Source organism: Abramis brama, assembly GCF_963993115.1.
Source record: "Abramis brama genome assembly, chromosome: 18".
Lineage (NCBI taxonomy): Eukaryota > Metazoa > Chordata > Actinopteri > Cypriniformes > Leuciscidae > Abramis > Abramis brama.
In genome coordinates this window covers 36170665-36198164 of record NC_139980.1, presented here as the reverse complement: position 1 = coordinate 36198164, position 27500 = coordinate 36170665, and the positions used below count along the sequence as shown (strand labels likewise).

General features: G+C 39.2%; 1 protein-coding gene across 8 annotated transcripts in view; it reads left to right on the top strand.

The window, feature by feature from the left end:
• The window catches only part of plcb4b (phospholipase C, beta 4b), a 103518-nt gene that overhangs the window by 122 nt on the left and 75896 nt on the right, over positions 1–27500 (top strand). For 6 of the 8 annotated variants that reach the window (XR_014603330.1, XM_084090225.1, XM_084090221.1 and 3 more), the window contains exons 2-4: positions 68–204; positions 6763–6807; positions 17656–17707. The gene's annotated coding sequence lies outside the window, so the exon portion shown is untranslated. Of the gene's footprint in view, positions 1–67; positions 205–276; positions 413–1313; positions 1451–6762; positions 6808–17655; positions 17708–27500 lie in introns of those variants that run through there. The other 2 variants (XM_084090222.1, XM_084090223.1) reach the window with 2 other exon arrangements.

Sequence of the window (27500 nt, the reverse complement as noted above, 5' to 3'; positions counted from 1 at the left end):
TGATACAATGGTGAGTGTGTGTGTGTCTGCAGTGATACAATGGTGAGTGTGTGTGTGTGTGCTGCAGAGCTGATGTCCGGCTGCACTGAGGGTTTCCTGCGCGCGTGACACCGAGGAAGATCCACCATCATCGCGCGCTCGCCAGCGCAGGGAATTCTGGCTTTTCCCGGGAATGTTGCGGGCGTTTGCTGATGTGTGATGACGGTAAGAGATGCGCGCGTCACACGCGGCTCGTGCGCGTGTTATTGAGCTTTAGGGCAGGGCGCGCGCGTGTGTGTTTGTGTGTTTTAATGTGTGAGGAGAATCAAAGGGAACTGCTGTTAGCTTTCAGGCTAGCTGGCTAACGCCGTGCACGAGATCATCTGTGTGTGAAAGCAGCTGTTTCTCACACACACCATCCGTCATGTGAACGGTGAGATGCAACTGTTGCTTGTTGACATGTGACTGTTAATGCAGCGCTGATGGTGTGTGTGTGTGTGTGTGTGTGTGTGTGTGCGCGCTAATGTTTATCTTCAGACCAGTTCACACTGGATCCTCACAACTAATACTGAGAATTACGTAATGCCTGCTGAATGAAATCTATGGGATCTAATGCATGCGAGGCCCGTCAAGTGTGTGTGTGTGTGATTTGCGTTACTGCAGGACGCAAGAGCATCGTGTGTGTGTGTGTGTGTGTGAGAGAGAGAGATAAGATCTGGCACGTATGATTCAGTACTGTAACAGTGTCAGAAATTAACTTCTGTTAGAGTCATTGCCTATTTGTCCATGAATTCATTTTCAGAGGCTTTGTCTCCAACAACTGTAAAAAAGAACAAAGTGTCTCTACAACGATTCACAAGATTTCATAAGAGCAGATATTCAGAAACATGTTAATATCTGGGACACTAAAACTAGATGCATCTGATATCAGTGTAATTTAGTTTTTTTTCAAAATACACTATTCAAGATGCAAAATCTTTAAAAAAAAAGAAGCTTTTGTGCTTATTTGAGATTTACAGACACAATTTCACATTTATAATTATAGCCTTGCATCGTCCTATAAATGTAAATGTTGTAGATATAGAAATATTACCAATAATGTAAAAATGAACAACAGGATCACAGGCAGTGAAACCCAGATCCACACGAGGAATTATTGACTTTTACTGGAAAACAAACTAGTTTGTGGAGCTTAAACTGCTAACACTATATCTCTCTGTAAGACATCAGTGAAGTAAAGGACACTCGAGCTGAAGACGTGTGTGTGTGTGTGTGTTTGCTGTCAGAGTCTGAGCGCGTCACACCTGTTCACGTGAGTGTGTGTGTGTGTTCAGTCATAAACAGAGGTGTGTGTGAGCCGTGTTCCTCCTGACGGTTTCCTCGCGCAGGAACAGTGTGTGTATGCTCAGATCTGTGGCTCGTTGAGTGAAACCCCGGCTGTAACCCTGCGGTGTTTGGAGATTCTCTTCAGGTTAGTACGCGTGTTATTCCGACAGCTTTCGGGTTATTAGGACTCATGCGCACTCAACTGTCAGGTTGTGTTGTTATTGTGTGATAGTTGATTGAGTCACTCGCACTTCTTTCTCTACAGTGTGATCGTCAGCGCAGGGTTAGTGTGTGTGACTGAGCAGATCAAAACACTGTTTTCAGCCACAATTATCCAATATGACAAATAAAGCTTCAAAAAAGGTCTTTTTAAAAATATACATTTTCATTTTGAGCAGGAACAATGTGTTTCAATTGTTAAATAACATTTCTAATTTTATTGTGAAATCTTAGCAAAGTAACCCGTAGTGTCTAACACATTATTATTATTATTTAGTGGTTGTGTACTTTGTTCATATTAATTTATAAATATTGCATTCTAGTGGCCGGGTATTTAGTATCTTTAGCATCAGATTTTACTTTTAAAGATGTAAAAATAATCGTTCAAGTATTCCAGTAAATGCATTCTATACATTAAATATTCACAATCTAGTTTTCAGCCATTTATTCACTTTGACGTTTTATTTGTTGGTTTAAATCAAGAATTTCCATGGTTGTACCACATGACAATATTAATAATGACAGGAAATATGCTGAATAATGGATTTCTTTTTCATTTCAATTACATATAAAAAATAAAATACAAGTGTTTCTCTATTGAAGTAAAAATAGTAAATTGATCAAAAACAGAATAAATCACATTCGGCTATAGATTGATTAAATGCACTGTAATCGATTGTGATGAATAACAACAAAGTCATGTTTTATTATATATTGATACATATTATATATAGTCAGTTGAGAATTTTATTCATCAAAATGTTTAAAACATTAAATGCACAGCAACTTTAACGGAACACTATATAATAACAATAACTACTAAACCAGATTCATCAGATCTTTTCTTTTTGCCAGATTCGCTTCTCTGGAGCTGGACACATCATGTTTAACGCTTTAGTTCTCATCATGTTTAACGCTTTAGTTCTGATCATAATTAACGCTTTAGTTTCTCATCATGTTTAACGCTTTAGTTCTGATCATGTTTAACGCTTTAGTTCTCATCATAATTAACGCTTTAGTTCTCATCATAATTAACGCTTTAGTTCTCATCATAATTAACGCTTTAGTTCTCATCATGTTTAACGCTTTAGTTCTCATCATGTTTAACGCTTTAGTTCTCATCATAATTAACGCTTTAGTTCTCATCATGTTTAACGCTTTAGTTCTGATCATAATTAACGCTTTAGTTCTCATCATGTTTAACGCTTTAGTTCTGATCATGTTTAACGCTTTAGTTCTCATCATGTTTAACGCTTTAGTTCTCATCATAATTAACGCTTTAGTTCTCATCATAATTAACGCTTTAGTTCTGATCATAATTAACGCTTTAGTTCTCATCATATTTAACGCTTTAGTTCTCATCATGTTTAACGCTTTAGTTCTCATCATAATTAACGCTTTAGTTCTCATCATAATTAACGCTTTAGTTCTCATCATAATTAACGCTTTAGTTCTCATCATATTTAACGCTTTAGTTCTGATCATAATTAACGCTTTAGTTCTCATCATGTTTAACGCTTTAGTTCTCATCATAATTAACGCTTTAGTTCTCATCATAATTAACGCTTTAGTTCTCATCATGTTTAACGCTTTAGTTCTCATCATGTTTAACGCTTTAGTTCTCATCATAATTAACGCTTTAGTTCTCATCATGTTTAACGCTTTAGTTCTGATCATAATTAACGCTTTAGTTCTCATCATGTTTAACGCTTTAGTTCTGATCATGTTTAACGCTTTAGTTCTCATCATGTTTAACGCTTTAGTTCTCATCATAATTAACGCTTTAGTTCTCATCATAATTAACGCTTTAGTTCTCATCATAATTAACGCTTTAGTTCTCATCATAATTAACGCTTTAGTTCTGATCATAATTAACGCTTTAGTTCTCATCATGTTTAACACTTTAGTTCTCATCATAATTAACGCTTTAGTTCTCATCATATTTAACGCTTTAGTTCTCATCATATTTAACGCTTTAGTTCTCATCATAATTAACGCTTTAGTTCTCATCATGTTTAACGCTTTAGTTCTGATCATAATTAACGCTTTAGTTCTCATCATAATTAACGCTTTAGTTCTCATCATAATTAACGCTTTAGTTCTGATCATGTTTAACGCTTTAGTTCTCATCATGTTTAACGCTTTAGTTCTCATCATAATTAACGCTTTAGTTCTCATCATAATTAACGCTTTAGTTCTCATGTTCTCATCATAATTAACGCTTTAGTTCTCATCATATTTAACGCTTTAGTTCTCATCATAATTAACGCTTTAGTTCTCATCATAATTAACGCTTTAGTTCTCATCATGTTTAACGCTTTAGTTCTCATCATGTTTAACGCTTTAGTTCTCATCATAATTAACGCTTTAGTTCTCATCATGTTTAACGCTTTAGTTCTGATCATAATTAACGCTTTAGTTCTCATCATAATTAACGCTTTAGTTCTCATCATAATTAACGCTTTAGTTCTCATCATGTTTAACGCTTTAGTTCTCATCATATTTAACGCTTTAGTTCTCATCATAATTAACGCTTTAGTTCTCATCATAATTAACGCTTTAGTTCTCATAATTAACGCTTTAGTTCTCATCATATTTAACGCTTTAGTTCTGATCATAATTAACGCTTTAGTTCTCATCATATTTAACGCTTCAGTTCTCATCATATTTAACGCTTTAGTTCTGATCATAATTAACGCTTTAGTTCTCATCATAATTAACGCTTTAGTTCTCATCATATTTAACGCTTTAGTTCTCATCATAATTAACGCTTTAGTTCTGATCATAATTAACGCTTTAGTTCTGATCATAATTAACGCTTTAGTTCTCATCATATTTAACGCTTTAGTTCTCATCATATTTAACGCTTTAGTTCTGATCATAATTAACGCTTTAGTTCTGATCATAATTAACGCTTTAGTTCTCATCATAATTAACGCTTTAGTTCTCATCATAATTAACGCTTTAGTTCTCATCATAATTAACGCTTTAGTTCTCATCATATTTAACGCTTTAGTTCTGATCATAATTAACGCTTTAGTTCTCATCATATTTAACGCTTCAGTTCTCATCATATTTAACGCTTTAGTTCTGATCATAATTAACGCTTTAGTTCTCATCATGTTTAACGCTTTAGTTCTCATCATATTTAACGCTTTAGTTCTCATCATAATTAACGCTTTAGTTCTCATCATATTTAACGCTTTAGTTCTGATCATAATTAACGCTTTAGTTCTGATCATAATTAACGCTTTAGTTCTCATCATAATTAACGCTTTAGTTCTCATCATAATTAACGCTTTAGTTCTCATCATGTTTAACGCTTTAGTTCTCATCATATTTAACGCTTTAGTTCTCATCATAATTAACGCTTTAGTTCTCATCATAATTAACGCTTTAGTTCTCATCATAATTAACGCTTTAGTTCTCATCATATTTAACGCTTTAGTTCTGATCATAATTAACGCTTTAGTTCTCATCATATTTAACGCTTCAGTTCTCATCATATTTAACGCTTTAGTTCTGATCATAATTAACGCTTTAGTTCTCATCATGTTTAACGCTTTAGTTCTCATCATATTTAACGCTTTAGTTCTCATCATAATTAACGCTTTAGTTCTCATCATAATTAACGCTTTAGTTCTCATCATAATTAACGCTTCAGTTCTCATCATGTTTAACGCTTTAGTTCTCATCATAATTAACGCTTTAGTTCTGATCATAATTAACGCTTCAGTTCTCATCATATTTAACGCTTTAGTTCTCATCATATTTAACGCTTTAGTTCTCAGTCCCACTTTTTATTAAGCCTCTTTAACTACCATGTACTAACATTTAATAATATGATACAAAGCACTTATTGTGTACATGTTTCACATTGTACTTATATTTACAAAATGCCTGAATTGTAAAAAAAAATATACAAAATTACATCTGTTAATTTCTGTAGTGACATCTATAATTACACTGTTGACCTTCCCAAACCCTTTAACCTTTAACCCTTAACCCTTAACCCTTAACCCTAACCTGTCCTGTATTGCACCTCAATAGCAGCAAAACAACTTGAACAAACATTTCTTTGATTATTTAAAGACACCTAATATAAAGAGTTAACATGACCATAATTGAAAGTGTAAACAACATTTAGAACAATAATAAAAAAATAGAACAATAGACAATCTTAGCTTAAATGTATTATTCATTTAGCTTAAATAACGCTTTTTATTTCATTCATTGCAGTTGCGTCACCTGACTTTTGCAGCTAATCTCACAGATTATATTTGGATGCCTGCATTAGCTTTTGTCTGTGCTTGAAAGTTAGACATATAATTTTTAAATACAAGAAGTTTTACATTGGTTGCACCAGCTGACATGGAAGTGTCCCAGCCTACTATATTACAGAGATCTGTAATCATTCATCATAGAAGAGCCATGTTTACAGGTGTGCCTCCTGACATCATCATCTCAACAGCTCCAAAACTATAATTATCAAATATGAAAGGTTTCAAACATAAAATTATGATTTTATTTAGAATTTCTTCTTATTAAAACACCATTTTAAATAGTTTTTTTAGTCTGTTCATTTTTGCGGAGACTGCGGACGGTTGTGCCAAATAATGTCTGTTATTTAAATGTTCTGAAAATGAATTAAAACTAAATAGCCTAGGTTTATGGGTATATGTCTTGAATTGATCAAATCATTTTAAAAGAAAATGTTGCACTTTTGCACAGAAATATTGCTGTCAGGTCGTTGACACTGATCAGACTCGTGGTGACCGCGAAGAGCTCGCACCAGGCTTGCGTATCGTAAACCGATGCTCATGTTGATGAACCGATATGTGTTTATATATATATATGGTGAATGAAAGATTGGTGTATTAATGCAGATTTACAGATCGCTGTCATAAACCGTAATAGGGGCTGATGCTCCTGTCGGTCGTTTCAACAGTCGAGGGAGAATGATGTGCTTTCCCGCATCTTTCCCGTGTCGTGTTGTTGTTCTGGTGTGTGTGTGTGTGTGTGTGTGTGCTGTAGGAAAGAAAGATGCACTATTATTTTTTAATTAGGCAGATGCAAACACAATGAGTCACAGGCTTCTGGCTTTTGTTGTTGACGTTTGCTTTCATTGCACTGTTTTCTGCAGTCACACACACACAAACACACACACACACACACACACACACACACTCACTCCTGTGCTTCTATTTCATCAGTCTCTCTGTGTGTTTGTCTTCACAGGGACCGAGATGTCGCTCGCTCCTTAAATCACTTTCCACACCGCTGGTGAGTTGTGCTCGATTCTTCCCTCTTCCGTGTGTTTTCACACACACACACACACACACACACACACACACACACACACACACACACACACACACACGACACAGTGTTGCTGTAGTGTGTTGGTTTAGCCGGTAGGGTCGTGGTTCAACTATTTTAAGAATGTCCCTTAAACTGCCCAAGCTACAGGTGTAACCCATCGCAGCAGAGCTCATTCTGTGATGTTGAAGCCAGTTGTTGCTCGTGCGGAGGGAGATGGCGGTGTTCTTTCTCCTCATTATTACACAGAAACACAGCGAGGTTCTTAAAGGGCCCCTATCATGCTATTTTAAAGTTTCCTAATGTTGTTGCGGAGTCTCCTACAACAGGTTTACATGCATCAAAGGTAAAAAAACTGTTTAATTTTCTCATAATATACATTTGCACATCACCAGATTTTCAATGATTCTCAAACGACTCGTCAGATGAATCAATCTCTCTAAATCCCGCCTTTCCATGAGCTACTCTGCTCTGATTGGTTTACTGCGTACTGCTCGTCGAAAACAAAAACTCCCATTGCCATAACAACGTCAGCTCTGCGTGTCCTGAGGCTTCTTACACCGTAAACTAAACACAGTAACGAACAATGACGTTGATTTGACCATATCACTGCGAGCGCGACTGCGATGATGAAAGACTGGAAGAACTAGTTATTCAACCAGAACCTCCATCAAGACCCGAACCTCCATCAGGACGACTCGAGCAGGACTCAGTGTCTCTCAGTGAACCCGAACCTCCATCAGGACGACTCCAGCAGGACTCAGTGTCTCTCAGTGAACCCGAACCTCCATCAGGACGACTCGAGCAGGACTCAGTGTCTCTCAGTGAACCCGAACCTCCATCAGGACGACTCCAGCAGGACTCAGTGTCTCTCAGTGAACCCGAACCTCCATCAGGACGACTCGAGCAGGACTCAGTGTCTCTCAGTGAACCCGAACCTCCATCAGGACGACTCGAGCAGGACTCAGTGTCTCTCAGTGAACCCGAACCTCCATCAGGACGACTCGAGCAGGACTCAGTGTTTCTCAGTGAACCCGAACCTCCATCAGGACGACTCGAGCAGGACTCAGTGTCTCTCAGTGAACCCGAACCTCCATCAGGACGACTCGAGCAGGACTCAGTGTCTCTCAGTGAACCCGAACCTCCATCAGGACGACTCGAGCAGGACTCAGTGTCTCTCAGTGAACCCGAACCTCCATCAGGACGACTCCAGCAGGACTCAGTGTCTCTCAGTGAACCCGAACCTCCATCAGGACGACTCGAGCAGGACTCAGTGTTTCTCAGTGAACCCGAACCTCCATCAGGACGACTCGAGCAGGACTCAGTGTCTCTCAGTGAACCCGAACCTCCATCAGGACGACTCGAGCAGGACTCAGTGTCTCTCAGTGAACCCGAACCTCCATCAGGACGACTCGAGCAGGACTCAGTGTCTCTCAGTGAACCCGAACCTCCATCAGGACGACTCGAGCAGGACTCAGTGTCTCTCAGTGAACCCGAACCTCCATCAGGACGACTCGAGCAGGACTCAGTGTTTCTCAGTGAACCCGAACCTCCATCAGGACGACTCGAGCAGGACTCAGTGTCTCTCAGTGAACCCGAACCTCCATCAGGACGACTCGAGCAGGACTCAGTGTTTCTCAGTGAACCCGAACCTCCATCAGGACGACTCGAGCAGGACTCAGTGTCTCTCAGTGAACCCGAACCTCCATCAGGACGACTCGAGCAGGACTCAGTGTCTCTCAGTGAACCCGAACCTCCATCAGGACGACTCGAGCAGGACTCAGTGTCTCTCAGTGAACCCGAACCTCCATCAGGACGACTCCAGCAGGACTCAGTGTTTCTCAGTGAACCCGAACCTCCATCAGGACGACTCCAGCAGGACTCAGTGTCTCTCAGTGAACCCGAACCTCCATCAGGACGACTCGAGCAGGACTCAGTGTTTCTCAGTGAACCCGAACCTCCATCAGGACGACTCGAGCAGGACTCAGTGTCTCTCAGTGAACCCGAACCTCCATCAGGACGACTCCAGCAGGACTCAGTGTTTCTCAGTGAACCCGAACCTCCATCAGGACGACTCCAGCAGGACTCAGTGTCTCTCAGTGAACCCGAACCTCCATCAGGACGACTCGAGCAGGACTCAGTGTTTCTCAGTGAACCCGAACCTCCATCAGGACGACTCGAGCAGGACTCAGTGTCTCTCAGTGAACCCGAACCTCCATCAGGACGACTCGAGCAGGACTCAGTGTCTCTCAGTGAAACCGAACCTCCATCAGGACGACTCGAGCAGGACTCAATGTCTCTCAGTGAACCCAAACCTCCATCAGGACGACTCGAGCAGGACTCAGTGTCTCTCAGTGATACTCTACTCAGTTTGAGGGACATGAGATGTTGCAACTGTAATTCCTCACCATCAGCATTAACACATGCATGTCCATCAACCGATTATTTTATTAATTTCTTTACTGAGTATTTTTCTAATATATTGCGGTGAACACGTGGAAACTGTATCAATAACAGTGCATACATTAGCCGAGCTCTAGTGTGAATGACTGATGTAACATAAACGTTGGTAAAACAAATCTTGCTCTATGCTTAATCTTTCCTCAAAGTAGTGAGAACGACAGGCGATCTGCATTAATAGACACAGTTATAGGTAATTGTGGCCCACAGCTGATTAGCAGAAGTATTTCAGTAAGACAGTGAAAACGTGAGTTAGCCAGTTAGCAGGAGACCGACACAATATAAAACTCAAAACTAAGTATTTTGAACACCATCTTTCAAGAGTAAGCGGTTTGTGAATCATGTATTGAACTCCGAGATTTGAGAAGCAGTCGTCAGTGAAATAAAGGGAACACAGCAAAAGTTTAGGATTACACTGTCAAGTCAAGTCATCTTCATTTATATAGCGCATTTAACAATGTAGATTGTTTCAAAGCAGCTTTACAGAGATAAACATATAATTTATGGTAACAGAGATTGTTTTGGCTTTATAGCGGTTCTTTAATAAAGTTATTTTCCAGCTAAAGTTAGTTTTGATTGATTCGCTTCCGTCGCAACGATCATTTGTTATTAAATTAGGGGCCGCTAAGACGACACCATTCTCTCTACACAGACTTTAAACGCAAGCCTGTGAGAAACGCTGATGGCGTTCACATGCGCATTAAGAATTGGTTCTATAGTTATGTGCGTTTGAATATATGTGTGCAGGTTTGTAATTCCCTACAGACCAAGCCTAAACAAAGTACTGGTACCTTATAAAATTTTGATACAGAATTTTATTTTATTTTGTTACTTCGGGGTAGGTACGCGAAACGAATTTCCCGACAACGCTTTATCTGTAAAGTGATAAAGGGATCCTCCATAGGGAGAGACTGCGTTGTCATCGGGTCCAGGCGAAGGTCCTTCGTCAGATCTGGATACGGCCTGGATCCGGCAGGGGAAAACCTCGGGATAAACAAAGACACTAAAATTAGCGTAGATGCCATTCTTCTCATGATGTAACGAGTACATCAGGATTTATGGGAAGTGTTCCTGGTTCCGACTGATCTAATCTATGCAGCCTAACATTGAATTAAAGAAGTCTATAATGTGTTATGTGTATGCTAGGTCAAAGAGATGTGTCTTTAATCTAGCTTTGAACTGACAGAGTGTGTCTGCTTCCCGGACAATGGTAGGAAGACTGTTCCAGAGTTTTGGTGCTAAATAGGAAAAGGATCTACCGCCAGCAGTCGATTTTGATATTCTAGGAATTATCAACTAGCCGGAATTTTGAGATCGCAATAGACGTGAAGGACTATAACGCGTTAAGAGCTCGCTCAAGTTCTGCGGAGCTAAACCATTTAGTGCTTTGTAAGTAATCAGCAATATTTAAAAATGTATGCGATGTTTAATAGGGAGCCAGTGCAGTGTTGACAGAACAGGGCTAATATGGTCATACTTCCTGGTTCTGGTAAGAACTCGAGCTGCTGCGTTTTGGACCAGCTGTAGTTTGTTTATTAAGCGTGCAGGGCAACCACCCTTTTTATATCAGCTGTGCATTCCGTTAATTTAGTGAATTGGTAAGTTTCATCAGGGCGTGAAGAAATATAGAGCTGAGTATCATCAGCATAACAGTGAAAACTAATTCCATGCTTCCTAATGATATCTCCTAAGGGTAGCATGTACAGAGTGTGTGAGTGTGTGAGTGTGTGAGTGTGTGAGTGTGTGAGTGTGTGAGTGTGTGAGTGTGTGTGTGTGTGTGAGGGTAGCATGTACAGAGTGAACAGCAGCAGTCCTAGTACTGAGCCTTGTGGTACTCCATACTGAACTTGTGATCGATGAAGCATCTCTTCATTTACTGCTACAAACTGATAACGGTCAGATAAGTGTGATTTAAACCATGCTAGTGCAATTCCACTAATGCCAACATAATTTTCGAGTCTATTTAAAAGAATGTTGTGGTCAATAGTGTCAAATGCAGCACTAAGATCAAGTAACACTAATAGCGAGACACAACCACGATCGGATGATAAGAGCAAATCATTTGTGACTCTAACGAGAGCAGTCTCGGTACTATGGTACGGTCTAAATCCTGACTGGAAATCCTCACAGATATCATTTCTTTCTAAAAAGGAACATAGTTGTGAAGATACTGCCTTTTCAAGTATCTTTGAATACTTGCAATCGAACTCTCTTTCCATGAAATGCAAAATACCTCTAGTTTTGTTTTCTTCCAGTTGCGCTCCATTTTGTTTTGCGCTCCATTTTACTGCTGTGATACCGTGGTAAAGATGACCTTTAACCTCTGATTCTTCACATGCTCGTCCTTGGGCAGTGAAAACACTGGCTTTACCTTCACATTATAGAGCACAGCGTCTCCTGGACATGATGCTCTCCAGTGTCCACAGGAATCAGCTGCTGGTTTGAGGTTTTCCCTGGTGTCTGCGCGCACAATAAGTGGGCGGGCAATATGCTAATGTTCCGTCTTGACGTCACAACGAAACGGCTAATGACTCGTTTGAAAAACAATTCACTCAGAGTCGACTCTTACTTTTGAAAGACAAAAACTTTATATATGGTGCACTTTCAGATTTAAAACTTTGCAGGATGTTTTCATTCACTTAGAGCTGTGTTACACACTACAAGGTCACATTCAAAAATCCATAATAGGGGCTCTTTAAACTCTAGCTCTAGAAAATGAAGAACAGAGAAATGTGCATCAGGTGTGCTTTGGTTTTTAAAAGTTTTTAATTAATTTATGAAGCCACTACAAACTTTATCGTTACATATTATATTGTTATATTACAATGCCACATATTCTGTGCGGGTTATCATCTGATAATATCACTGCTAAACCTGTGAGTATTGTAGTGTTTCTCATTGACTCGTAAACTCCCGAGCTTCCCACGCGTATTTACAACATTGTGGAGGCGTTCATGTGCGTTCAACTCGTACACACGATCTTTACGACGTGACCATCAGATACGGACGATGTCATCAGTTCATTAACTTTCACTGATTCTCCTGTAACTCGAGCTGAGAGATGAAGACGTTCATGTTCGTCTGCTGTCGTTCGGAGATGAGAAACGCTGGGTCTCAAAGCGGCGGAGAATATAGATCTGATGGTTTTAATCAATTCTCATTTTAATGAGTTGATATTGATTCTTATCCATGATGGATTTATTCAGCGCTGTTTTCAGTGGATGGATGTGTGAAGAAAACTTCACTAAACATCTGTAGCTCCTGTAGATCCAATAATCACAGTAATCTTTGATACTTTTGATATGAAACAAAGTCTCCGTTTCAAATCCTGTGAGTTTCATCAGTAAATGTGTGTGTGTGTGTGTGTGTGACAGATGAACCGATCATCTCTTCCTCTTTACTACTAGTTACAACAGCAAATAAACATCAATGAACATCAGAAGGAAAGTTGAAAGATTCAGAACAACTTCCTGAAATCAATCATGTCTCATGTAATCCATCAATCAGTGTTTCACCCGTCACTAAAGCAGCGGGAGAACAATGATGTCACGTAACGTCACATTTACCTCAGAAAAGCCTTTCAGTGAACAAGCTCAACAGAATAACTCTAGAGAGGAGCTTCTGAGACACACATGCACTAGATCACATGTTCATTATATTTTACTAGATCTGTCCTTCAGTGTTTAATGTGTGTTTGAATTATACGTTTTTATGACTCAATTCAATTCAATTCAAATTTATTTGTATAGCGCTTTTCACAATACATATTGTCTCAAAGCAGCTTTACAGAAAGTGCATTTCAGAAATGTACATAGAAAAATACAATTAGTTAATCATGTATTAATTTAGGGCATAATATATCGCCAGCGTCGAGTCGTCTCTTCACGGGCGTCGAGTCGTCTCTTCACGGGCGTCGAGTCGTCTCTTCACGGGCGTCGAGTCGTCTCTTCACGGGCGTCGAGTCGTCTCTTCACGGGCGTCGAGTCGTCTCTTCACGGGCATCGAGTTTTCTCTTCATGGGTGTTGGGGCATCTGAAGGTTCCATGAGAGGCTGGATACAAACTGGAACTGACGGACTCTAGCGTCCCGAGATAACAGAAAAGCAGATGGGAAATAATTAGCATAGCTGCTGTTCATAATATTAATGCATTCGATATGATTCAACTGTAGTATAAAAGGTAGTATTATGCGAACGCTTGGCTAAAGAGATGCATCTTTAATCTAGTTTTAAACTGGGACAGCGAGTCTGAGCCTCGAACAATATCAGGAAGGCCATTCCACAGTTTAGGAGCTAAATGTGAAAACGCTCTCCCTCCTTTAGTGGACTTAGATATCCTAGGAATGACCAGAAGCCTCGAATTTAGTGATCTTAAAGAGCGCGATGGATTGTAGGGCGATACAAGTTCCATTAAATACCCAGGAGCTAAACCATTTAGGGCTTTATAGGTCATTAGTAATACTTTGTAATTGATACGGACCTTTATAGGTAACCAGTGTAGAGATGATAGAATTGGTGTTATATGATCATATTTCCTTGACCTAGTAAGAACTCTAGCAGCTGCATTTTGGACTAACTGTAGCTTGTTTATTGAGGATGCAGGACAACCGGCTAATAAAGCATTACAGTAATCTAGTCTCGAGGTCATGAATGCATGAACTAACTTTTCTGCATCAGAAACTGATAGCATGTTACGTAGCTTAGCAGTGTTTCTAAGGTGGAAAAAGGCTGTTCTTGTAACGTATGAAATATGATTTTCGAAAGACAGGTTGCAATCTAGTATAACACCCAGGTCTTTTACTGTAGAGGATAAAGTAACAGGACATCCTTCTAAATTAAAGTTGTATTGCAAGAGGTTTTGTGGGCAGTTTTTTGGGCCAATAATTAATACCTCCGTTTTATCTGAATTTAATAGCAGAAAATTACACGTCATCCAGTATTTTATATCTTTAACATGAAATATATAATTGAGTGTCATCAGCATAACAGTGGAAATTAATTCCATGTTTTCTTATAATATTTCCAAGTGGCAGCATATATATTGAGAATAGCAGAGGGCCTAACACAGATCCCTGCGGCACTCCATAGTTTACTGACCATATCTTCGATTTTTCCCCATTTAAACAGACAAAATGGTAGCGGTCTGATAAGTACGATCTAAACCAGCTTAATGCCTGTCCATGAACACCAGTATAATTTTGTAGTCGATTTAAGAGTATTTTGTGATCTATAGTGTCGAACGCAGCGCTAAGATCAAGTAAAACTAGTATTGAGATACAGCCTTGGTCAGAAGCTAGAAGTAAATCATTTGTAATTTTAACGAGCGCAGTTTCAGTGCTATGGTGCGGCCTGAATCCAGACTGAAATTTTTCATAGATATAATTTTCTTGCAAGAAAGAGCCCAGTTGAGCGGACACAACTTTTTCTAATATTTTAGACATAAATGGAAGATTTGAAATGGGTCTGTAATTTGCTAGATTATGTGGGTCTAATTGTGGTTTCTTAATAAGAGGTTTTATAACTGCCAACTTGAATATTCTTGGAACATGACCTAATGATAAAGACGAGTTAATAATATTGAGGAGAGGCTCTTCCACTACAGGTAACACTTCTTTCAGTAGTTTAATGGGTATTGGATCTAATAAACATGTTGTTGGTTTAGATGCAATGATAAGTTTATTTAACTCTTCCTGTCCTATAGTTGTAAAGCGGTGTAGTTGTTCTTGAGGGGCGATAATTGAGGCTGAATCATAAGACACCATTAAAGATTGTACATTTACAATTGTTCTGATGCTTTCTATTTTCTCAGTGAAGAAATTCATAAAATCATTACTACTGAACTGTAACGGAATATTTTGCTCAGGTGACGTCTGTTTATTTGTTAGTCTAGCCACGGTGTTAAATAAAAACCTTGGATTATTTTGGTTATTTTCTATTAGTTTGCGGAGGTGCTCAGCCCTGGCCGCTTTTAGGGCCTCCCACAGTTTAAATGTTTGTTACAACAATGAATTGGAGTAGAAACATGCAGCTTTACAGAGATAACAGGAAAATAATGCAACAAAGTTTGTTTCCAGAAGAAAATATCGTCACAGTCCAGCTTAAGTAAGTTCAGTGATGGTTCATTTGTGTTGTAGAAAAGTTATTAATTTAGCTAATTTATTTACATTGAAAAAGTATCATTTGAAACTGGCCTGCAATTTAAATTGTTTATATGCCAATTTTATAATGTGTGAAAATAAACAGCAGTTATTATTATAATTATAGTATTATTATAGTAATTAACTGGCCAGGTATAGTTTACAGCATTAGTTGCGATACATTTTCTTAAGAAATTTAACGTTAAATATTTCCAAATGAATCAGTGTTGAGAGGAATGGAGAGTGTTTCAGTCACACTTTTACTGTTAATTCAATTCACATTTATTTGTATAGCGCTTTTCACAGTACACATCATTTCATTACAGTTTACAGTGATCTGTTATCAGAGGAAACTAAGTTATGTATTTCAGAAATGTACATATACAAAATCACAGTTAGCTGAAAGTGTATTCATTTAAACAATGTAATAATTTAATGCAGAAACAATGAGCTCGTTGAAGTAATGAATACTTGTTTGTTAACAAATGATTATGGCATTAATGACACTAATGAATGTGTGATCCGACCTCAGATCTCCCATCATGCACTGCTCCTGCGAGCGGTTCCTGGACGACGGATATAAATAGAGTTGAGCTATTCCTGCTCTTTCTAATCTCAGTCACGGCACAATCCACACTGCCAATTAAACCTTCCACCTTTGTGCTATAACTCAGAACGTGACTTCTGAACGCTATTATTACCGTGTCAGCCGAGGACGCTGGTCATGTGATCGCATCCCAGCAGCCTCGGGCGGGTCACATGACCAGCGTCAGGAGATCAGACGAGTGAATAGTACACACACTACACCTAATAGAAACAGTCTGTGTGTGTGTTCAGGCTTTAAGTCAAGTCAGCTTTATTTATACAGCACTTTAACAACTCAGAGTGTTTCAGCTTTACAGAGATAACAGGAAAATAAAGTTTGTTTCCAGAAGAAAATAGCGTCACAGTCCAGCTTAAGTAAGTTCAGTGATGGTTATTAATTTAAAAGTTATTAATTTAGTTCATTTATATAGATATAGCGGCTCTGGAGAAAACCGTGATGTCATTGTCCAGCTCAGTTCAGTTCTCATATAATGGTGTCAGTGCAGGAGATCAATAATATTGTTGAATATTAAATGTCCCCGACTGAGCGAGACAAAAGCCAAAGGCGACAGTGGAGGAACCGAAACTCCATCAGGACAGAATGGAGAAACCCTCATGAGAACCCACTGGGTTTTAGACCGTTTGTTCTTGAGGGTTCTTGAGGATCAGAGCGTCACACAACCGGCCCGTGTTTCATCAGTCTCGTTAAACTTCATCCCACCAATGAATCAGTGCTGAAATACTGTAGAGTTTGACTGGACACACAACCTTTGACCTCTGATACGGGAAGTGTGTCTCCAGTCAGTCCAGTTGTGTTTCTCTCGTGAGAATGCTTGATTATATTAGATATAATTATAAATTAGTATAATATATATTATAATGTATTATATATATTCGTCTGATCAGAAGTGCTGATGATCTTGTATCCCGTGATTGACAGATGATGAAGGTCTCAGCATCACTTTATTTACATAGATTTATACAAGCGCTGATCAATAATGTTCTGGAATCTTCTGGGAAAGCGTCCATGTTTCCGGTGAGGTTTATGAACGGATCGACGCTCTGGGATTATCGGATGCTTTAATCAAGAGAATATTTGTCGCCTCGCCTGATGTTACCTGAAATAACTCCCGCTTAAAGTCTAAAAATAAGCGTCACTCGTTGTGTTGATCTGCCAGACTGAGCGAGCAGAACACAGGCTTTATCAGGAGATTTAACCGGATCATTCGTGTTTTATAACGCTTTATTTTAATCTCGGACAGATTGATAATACGGACTCGATTGGCTTCGGCTCCTGAATGCTTTACTGTAAAGCCTGTCGTACATTATAGCACATATTTATATTTAGAGTTCGCCATTATTTACTTCTCTCTGTCTGTTTTATGTAAATGAGCTCTGTTGTGATTGGTGTAGCTCACACTGAACAGGTGTGGGCAGGGCATATGCTAATGAGATTTATCTCTGAATGTGCAGTATGTCACAGCAAACATCATGGAACCGTGTGATTGAGCAAATTATTTTTGATAACTTACACAAAATGATGCTAATTTAAAATGCAGAATCGCCATCTTTATTTCTGACATGATCACAGATGTTTCTCACTCCGTCTCCGTGTGTGTTCCTGTTTTGCAGAAAGTGAGCGCTGTCCTCATCCGTTTGCCTGCTCTTCTTCAGCCTCGGCCTGGTAAGACTGAGTTTAACTGATTAAAGCCGACTGTAACGAGCTCGTCAGACTTCATTAGCGCTGGGTCTGTCTTCTGTCTCCATCAGGAGTGTGGGTGATCAGCCAATCAGACAGCAGCGCCGTAAAAGAAGATATTTAATTTAAAATGTTGAATAAATGAGAATAAATCAGTTTTGTGATGGTGTGCGTGAGTCGAGTGCTCAGCTGTGTCACAGCATCCGTAGATGTGCAGGAAACATTTAACACCGTATCCCACAATGCAGTGCGCTTGACAGTGTGATCAGTGAACCGGAAGTGGTTCTCCTCCTTGACTCGTTGTGTGATCAACACAATGTTTTATAACAAAATTGGATTGGAAATACGTAATAACCAAGATGACGCTTTATTATAGTCTCTTTTCACAGTGCATTTCACAGTTCAGCTAATTTGAGTGACAGCTAATTTGACTTTCTCTCTTCTGACCAGTGACATCAAGCTCTCTATATTTGTTTTCCTCTTTTGGAAAGCCACAGGAACGCTGTCATGGATATTTTCTTTTGATATTGGAGCAAATGTGAATACAAAACGTATATTTGCTGTGGTCTCCCGTTCACCGATATAGGAGTTTATGACGACTTCTGCTTCTGAGAACGCCGAGATGTGAACAGGCTCCAGTCATGTGATGTAACGAGGTCATGTGACAGTGTGGCGGACTGCCGTTCTCTTCAAGTTTTTTGTATTTAAAAAGTTTTTTCTTGATTATTTGAACGTAAAGGCATTGCATCATTCTTCAAACATTATGTGAACATTACTTTTGAATGTTCTTTGAATGTTCTGAAACAAGTAGAAACATTTAAACAATGTTAGAAATGTTAAAAAACGCTCCATGAATGATGTATAAATAATGTTTTGTGCTGATGTTTTGAGAAGATTATTAAAGACCAGATAACTTTGAACGAACGCTCTAATAATGTTACTGGAAGAACGTTTGTTCATAACTTTGAGAGAACGTTCCCTGTTAGCTGGGTGTCTGTGTGAGCGCAGGGGTTTATGGCAGGGTTTCCGTTGTCCGGTAATTGCCGGACATTGGCCAAAAAAAGAAAGAAATGTCCGACAAAATTTAATCTCTCCGGTCAAATTGTCCGATTAAAATTGCCTAATAATCCCACCCCCCAACACAATCTGAATTTGAGAATAAGCCTAAAATGTATAAAGCAAAAATACACCGACCTTTGGCTATGTTATAAAGGAACAGGCTCTACCGTTTGAAAGTTATTAAACATTATTACATGGCTTGGTTGAATTCCAATGTGGAATGCGGTCTGTTATTTCTTGATATCAGACCGCTGCGAAGCACTAGCGGCGCCAGGATTTTGATTGTAGGTGGGCCTCCAGAAAACTGGATGGGCCAGTTAAAATAAGCCAAAAAATAAATAAATAAATAAAAACGGGTTCCCCTTCATCTCCGTTTCAGCGCTTTTCTGGGCACTGAGGACAGCGACTCAGTAGCCTACCTGAATTTAATGCGTAATTAACATAGGTTAAAAAAAAAAAAACAGGATTTTTTTTGTTGCTTTTTTAATACAATTACAATTTCATTTAATTTATTGTTTAATAAAATTATAGGCCTATTATTTTTAGTTTATTAACAGCAACAACAGCTGTAAAGATGAAGTTGACGATCGCCATATCTCCGTAGTGAACGCGCCTATAGAGAGAAATGCATTAGATAATCAGAGAGTAGCCTAGCCTATTTCTTTTTGTTTTAAATTGTTAAAAAGACATTTCAAGCTTTCTTAAGATATATTTCATGTCTGTGAGGCCTACGCTGAGTTTCGTTAAATTAGGATGAGATGCGCTCCCGTTCACGAGCAATGCAAGTGACCGCGCGGGCGCCTCCATGATTAGGCCTATCGTCTGCTATATTTTCTTTCTATGTTTCTTATTTATTAAATCCAGGCAATTGGTTGATAAAACAATTATTAAAGTTAAGATACAATTTATACAAAACGAAATTCACTTTAAAAAAGGCTTTCTACAAAACAAAATTTAATTAAAGGAGAAGTTCACTTTCAAAAAAACTTTTGCTGATAATTTACTCACCCCCATGTCATCCAAGATGTCCATGTCTTTCTTTCTTCAGTCGCAAAGAAATTAAGGTTTTTGATGAAAACATTCCAGGATTTCCCCCCATGTAATGGATTCTATTGGGACCCAAACGGTAGAAGGTCCAAATGACAGTTTAAGTGCAGCTTCAAAGGGCTTTAAACGATACCAGACGATGAATAAGGGTCTTATCTAGCGAAACGATCGGTCATTTCCAAAATAAATAAAAAAGTTTAAGTTTTATAAGCACAAATGTTCGCCTTGCTCTGTTCTGTGATGCGCGTTCGTGACGTCACGTAATACGCAATTACGTCGAAAAGGTCATGCTTGAAAAATTTCTGTCCTGAAGAAAATGTTCTTTTTGGCTTTTTAATATTAAAACACCGAGGATACGCACACGAAATGGGCATTTTAAACGATAAACTGACACAAATACATTTGAAAATGTGTATATGGTCCTCCTTCCGCACATTTGTAAACACGTCAAGCGTGACCTTTTCAACGTAATTGCGTATTACGTGACGTCACGAACGCGCATCACAGAACAGAGCAAGGCGAGCGTTTGTGCTTATAAAACTTAAACTTTTTTATTTATTTTGGAAATGACCGATCGTTTCGCTAGATAAGACCCTTATTCATCGTCTGGTATCGTTTAAAGCCCTTTGAAGCTGCACTTAAACTGTCATTTGGACCTTCTACCGTTTGGGTCCCAATAGAATCCATTACATGGGGGGAAATCCTGGAATGTTTTCATCAAAAACCTTAATTTCTTTGCGACTGAAGAAAGAAAGACATGGACATCTTGGATGACATGGGGGTGAGTAAATTATCAGCAAAAGTTTTTTTGAAAGTGAACTTCTCCTTTAAGTGGTCAAAATCATGTCTGAACCACGCCCTGTCTCTCGATATATTGCGCATCCTATTTCACTCGTGCGGTTCACTTTTCATAATCAACATAGATGAAAAAATAACATTATAATATTTTAACAAATATTAAACTAAATGAGCTTATTTAATGACAACACCTATAGTAGACCTAGACTCTCTATTTGTACAAATTGCTGCACATTCATTTTATTCTGAATTTTGCACACATAAGTTGAAAGGCATTTGTTTGTGCATGCATAGCAAAACATATATGCAACATTTATCAAGTTCACTGATAATTATGCGTGCATTTATTAATTATTATCTTAATGAATAATGAAACAAGGACGAAGCATATAAACTGCGTTGTTTGTTTAGAATGGAATGGATCGCAAATAGATCCGAATGAAGAAACGTACAAAACCATAGTAGAAAATGGGTCTCGAGTGTTCCTGCAGAGGGGGTTCTCGCTGCAGAATCGGATCAAGACGAAGCAGCGAAGTCGCCTTGCGAAGAACAAGGTTACGCGGCTTTTGCGCATTGCAAGTTGTGGAGAGACACTGGGAAGTTCGCTTGAGTAAAAACAATAGGCTTCAGATATTTTATGTGGGGAAGGGGGATTGGTTTGTTAAACTATAATGTGAAACCATAGTAAAAACAATTGGCGTTGATTGACGCCAATCGGACGTTCATGTTTTTTTCCATCTATTTGAAAGTTAGGCTAATAAACATGTTGCATTCTATACGGCCTGATTATGTTATTTTTTAAGTTGCATAGCCTGCCTCCAGTTTTCCTCAACTTGACTAATTAAGAGGCGATATTTGACCGACATATCATCAAAATGTCCGGAAAACGAAACCTCTGCCGGTCACTTTAAACGACACCGGCCGCAGCGCATGGGTTTATGGGTAAGATTGCAGGGGTTTATGGGTAAGAGCACAGGAGTTTATGGGTAAACGACACCGGCCGCAGCGCAGGGGTTTATGAGTAAATGGCACCGGCCGCAGCGCAGGGGTTTATGGGTAAATGGCACCGGCTGCAGCGCAGGGGTTTATGGTTAAGAGCCCAGGGGTTTATGGGTAAACGACACCGTCTGCAGCGCAGGGATTTATGGGTAAACGGCACCGGCCACAGCGCAGGGGTTTATGGGTAAACGACACAGGCTGCAGCACAGGGGTTTATGGGTAAACAACACCGGCTGCAGCGCAGGGGTTTATGGGTAAGAGCCCAGGGGTTTATGGGTAAACGACACCGGCCACAGCGCAGGGGTTTATGGGTAAATGGCACCGGCTGCAGTCCAGGGGTTTATGGGTAATGAAGGTGAATCGCTGCTCTTTGGGGATTGGTGTTGTTGTGATAAAGACGGAGCCTCCAGTGAATCCCGCTCTATAAATACACGCGTACGGATCTGCAGTAAGTCGTCGGGCCGAACCAGGCCTATTAAGGGCTGGCAATCCCGAGAACAGCATTGCCATGGAGACGCGTGTGTGTGCCGCCACGAGCAACATCTGTATGTGCTGTTTGTTCGTGGAGGAAGGTTTCACTGGCCGTTCAGATGAACGAGGGTCAATGAACCACTTCCCGCTTTACCTGTTGACCTGAGGTGACCTTGAGCGTGACCTTGAGCATTAAACGCTCTTATATCATCAGTGCAGCTCCTCAGCAGTTATTTACCCATGATCCTCTGTCCTTCTGTAAAAGGCAGTGTTCTATTTCTGTGGCTCTGGAAAATACTCTGTGTTTCTGTTCTCTTGCCTTATCTGCTGCTCTTTGCAGGACAGAATCTGTGATTTGCCTTCCTGTGAGGTACATATTTGGTCAGAGAAAATATCAGGGAATTATGGAGCGTCTCGTTCCCAGGCCGGAACAGCGGACGGTCCTGATGCTATTATTAGCGTCCGCAGCCTGATGCGCTCGTTCATCTTCCTCACGTCTGATTATCTGGGCTGATGGTGTGGTTTGAGCGACTCTCTCTCTCTGTCTGTCTCTCTCTCTCTCTCTGTCTGTCTCTCTCTCTGTCTGTCTCTCTCTCTGTCTGTCTCTCTCTCTCTCTCTGTCTGTCTCTCTCTCTGTCTGTCTCTCTCTCTGTCTGTCTCTCTCTCTCTCTCTGTCTGTCTCTCTCTCTGTCTGTCTCTCTCTCTGTCTGTCTCTCTCTCTCTCTCTGTCTGTCTCTGTCTGTCTGTCTCTCTCTCTCTGTGTCTCTCTCTCTCTCTCTCTGTCTGTCTCTCTCTCTCTATCTCTCTATCTCTCTCTCTCTCTCTCTCTTTCTCTCTCTCTGTGAGTTTGACCATGTTTGGTCAAATGTGCCATGGCAGAACCTGGTGATCCGCATCCATCCTGTGATTCTGCACACAATCCTCTCGCCTGTTTGATCGTGTGTGAAGATAATGTAACCTGGTCAATGTCATAATTAAACTGATTTTTAAAGTTTTTTTAGGGTCTCCTACAACAGGTTCACATGCATCAATCTCAGCTCTTGAAACACAGTAGCCACGTTTCCATTACCCTTCAAATTGCTCAAATTGAAATTGCGAATTGAAAATACGTCCAATGGAAACACGTCAATTTCGCAAAAACTCCCATATATCACAAAAAAGTTTTTATGTTCGACTGAAGTGGTTTTTCAGGCAATTCGGAAAAGGAATATTTTGCAAAACTGAAATGGAAACAGTTTTTGCGCATTTACAGTCACCTGATGTTTGGACAGAAGACGAGACAGAGTTATTTATTAAACTCATAAAAGACAAAAGAATTACGGGAGTACTGGATTCTAAACCACATAGAAATGCCACATTTATCAAGAGTTTGTCGCAGATCTGAGTGAGAAACACCCAGAAACTCCTCATACGAGCCGCTCACAGTACAAGAGTCTTTCCCGGCCATTAATGCTGGATAAACGCCTACGTCTCCTTCCATTAAAGGTCCCGTATTATGCCCCTTTTCACAAGATGTAAAATAAGTCTCTGATGTCCCCGGAGTGTGTATGTGAAGTTTCAGCTCAAAATACCCAACAGATCATTTTTTACAGCATGTTTAAATTGTCATTTTTTGGGGCACAGAAAAACGCGCTGTTTTAGTGTGTGCCCTTTAAATGCAAATAAGCTGCCGCTGGACGACCCAGGGGGCGGAGCTTCATGAGCTCGCGCTCAGTCTCAGGGGAATTTCATCTCACGGAATGATGATAATATCAGAAACTCTCAGTAACGGTGTTCATTTCGAGTCGGACAATAATGCCTACAGAGTCAGAGTGCTGTATAAGATGGAAAAGGTATAGTTTAGTAGTTTAATTACGGTTATTATAACGTATTTGTCATCTGCTTGTATGTATCCATTATTTATTAATAGCCTACAAGTCTGCTGTCCGAATGATGATCAAACATACACTGATGAGTTTAATAAAGTTTATTGTACATCACACAAAAGATGAAGCGTCAGTTTTACTTCACCGTAAGAGCTGAGTAAACACAGTAAGTTATAAGAAGTGCGCAAGTACATAAACGAATTTCGGTAGAGTTGAGGGAGCATTCCTGTGGGCGGAGCTTAGTCACAAAACGGCTCTAGTGACGTCATTAAAGAAGGAAGTAGAGGGATGTAGTCCAAACGGGCCGTTCGCTGTAGGCGACTTCTGTTAAATAAAATATCTCGCTTGGCATTGAACTTTGAGCTTTATAATTTTACAGATATTATTTATGCTCTAACAGCAACATTACACACTAACTAAAGTTTGAAACATGGGATCACGAAGAACGGGACCTTTAATAATAATGATTAGTGCGGCGGCTGGGAAATACATAAACCTACTAACATTCGTCGCCATAATTGTTGGACTTATCGCGAGAGGAAAAAATTAAGTTTCAGTCGCATAACATCGGTCAATGGAAACGCCGTAATTTCACAATAGGTTTTATCGACATTCAGAAAATATCGCAAAAGTTTTGCGCAAATCTGTAATGGAAACGCGGCTACTGATGAACAGTGACGATGGCGTGGGTTTGACCGTATCAATCTCAGAAAACAGCGTCTTCTCGACACGAACAACATGAACCAAACTCTTCCAGCCTCAGATACACTAGTGTTTGAGGGCGGAGCTAAGAGACGCTGTTCAGCCAATCAAGACCACATTATGCAAATTAGTTACCTACACAGGTTCATCAGTGAGACTGAATTACTGACGACTCGTTTCAGTTCAGAATCGCTTCTTTCGTTTAGGAGACAAAAACTCTGTTTATCTGTGAAACTTTTACAGTCACAAACAGCTTTATTACACTCCACATCTGAAAAAGCATAATAGGAGCACGTTAATAGCAGAGGCTTCATTTATTCATTGTTTCAGCGTCAGCCGATCATACGTTTGGTGATTCGAGTGAATGTTGTGTAAATAAACATGTAAAGTGTGTGAATATGAGGACATACTGTGTGTGGAAGCAGAACCAGTTGATGGCAGATTTAGGAACTGACAGAGTTAATGTCGGTGTCAGTTTATTTATAAAGCAGTTTAATAAAACAACCGAGAGTCGACCGAAGTGTATATATATTCTATATACATATATTCTTTTGTAGAATAAAGAAAGTCATACATTGAAGTCAAGTCACCTTTATTTATACAGTGTTTTTTACAACACAGAGTGTTTCAGAGCAGCTTTACAGAGATAACAGGAAAATTAAGTTTGTTTCCAGGAGAAAATAGAGTCACAGTCCAGCTTAAGTAAGTTCAGTGATGGTTCATTTCTGCTGTAAAAAAGTTATTCATTTAGTTCAGTTATATATATATATATAGCGTCTCGTCCAGCTCAGTTCAGTTCTCATATAATGGTGTCAGTGCAGGAGATCAATAATATTGTGGAATATTAAATGTCCCCGACTGAGCGAGACAAGTCAAGGTGACATCTGAAGATATCTATGTGGAGATCAGATAACTGTAGCGATCACTCAGGCTATTGAACTACAAGTAATCACTCTCCTCATAAGTATGGATTATTATTTTTAATGTTAACGTGACAACAAACTAACATACACACGAACACACACTGCCATGGAAATATATTCATTCAAAATAATCCAAACACATTGTATTAATTAAATGAAGCTTAACAGACAGATGTTTACTTGTAAGGCAAGTGTGTGTGTGTGTGTGTGTGTGTGTGTGTGTGTGTGTTGAGAACTGGTTACTGTTGTATTAGTCTGAATGTTTAACTTGACTGACAAACATTACCAGGGTGGGTTTGTTTGCACTAGTCAGGTGAGACACACACACACACACACACACACACACTTGTTTACTCAGTTATCAAGATGGGTCGATTCCATAGAATCCATTCTATTATTTTTTATTTTAAACTAGTTATAAATACTGTAACTGTAACCCACACACTAAACCACACAGAGAACTCAGTATTTACTTTATCTTTATTAGTTTATCAAACAGTCACGTTGTGTGCAGCTCAAAGTGAAACATGTCAATCATTTATAAATATTAATGTGTTTCACGTTATTTCAACAGTCCACTTTAGTCATTCTACCAACTATAAGCAACTGTGCAACTATATGTCAGCTAACTCTCGTTAGAGTATTAGTGGAGTAAAGCTAGGGTTCGTGTGTTGTACTTAATTTACTTAAAGTTAGTAGAATGTCTGAAGTGGACTATTGAAATAAAGTGTTACTAAATAATGATATTTGTTATTTGAGGATGTTGTGTTTTTACAGGAATTGTATTGTATTTGGAGGAAAGTGTTTAACCCCTTAGCTGTCACCCCCCTTTTTGAGAATGGACATTAAAATGCACTATTCATGCTTAAATGGTTGTAATTCAAGAATGCTTTGGAGTATAGACCTAGTTTGGTCTTGTTTTAAAGGGAAAAAAATGCAGATTATTACTGAGGTGAAAGCACTTCAAAAACTTAAAGTATGAAAAAGTTATGGAAGTTTAAATGTACATTAAATCAAATATAATTTATTTAATATTTTTCTTTTATATAAAATATATATTTTACAAAACATGTTTTACAAAAAAATTACTATAAAATCAATTGATAATAATGGTATCAATTCATAATGATAATGTCAGTATTTTGATGATGGATATGATTTCATGTTCGAGTGATGTGATGATTGACAGCTGTCTTCAGTGATGTGGTGATTGACAGCTGTCTTCAGTGATGTGGTGATTGACAGCTGTATTCAGTGATTGAATGATTGACAGCTGTCTTCATGATGTGTTTGATTGACAGCTGATTTCAGTGATGTGATGATTGACAGCTGTCGTCAGTGAAGTGTTTGATTGTCGTCTGCATCCAGACTCATTAATTTGAGTGTGTTTATGAAGCAGGGGCCTCTGGGTAATTTCCCCCGCTGCCGTTTTAAACAGGGTAACGGGGGATTGTGCAGGATGGATAATTATCTCAGTTATCTAACTCACGTGTACAGCTGTATTCAGTGATGTGTTTGATTGACAGCTGTATTCAGTGATTGAATGATTGACAGCTGTATTCAGTGATGTGTTTGATTGACAGCTGTATTCAGTGATGTGTTTGATTGACAGCTGTATTCAGTGATTGAATGATTGACAGCTGTATTCAGTGATGTGTTTGATTGACAGCTGTATTCAGTGATGTGTAGGGCTGGACCCGAATATTCGAATATTCGTTCGTTGGGTTGGTATTCGATTTGAAAATTTGACATTCGAATATTCGTTTTTTTGTTTTGTTTTTCACACCTGAAACGGTTCTCATTCGCACTTGAATATGTTCAACACTATAAAATCTGACGAAATACAATACTCCTTTTTTACAATTATCTTATATAGCCTAGCCATTTTTAATAGGATGGTCAGTTGAAGGAACC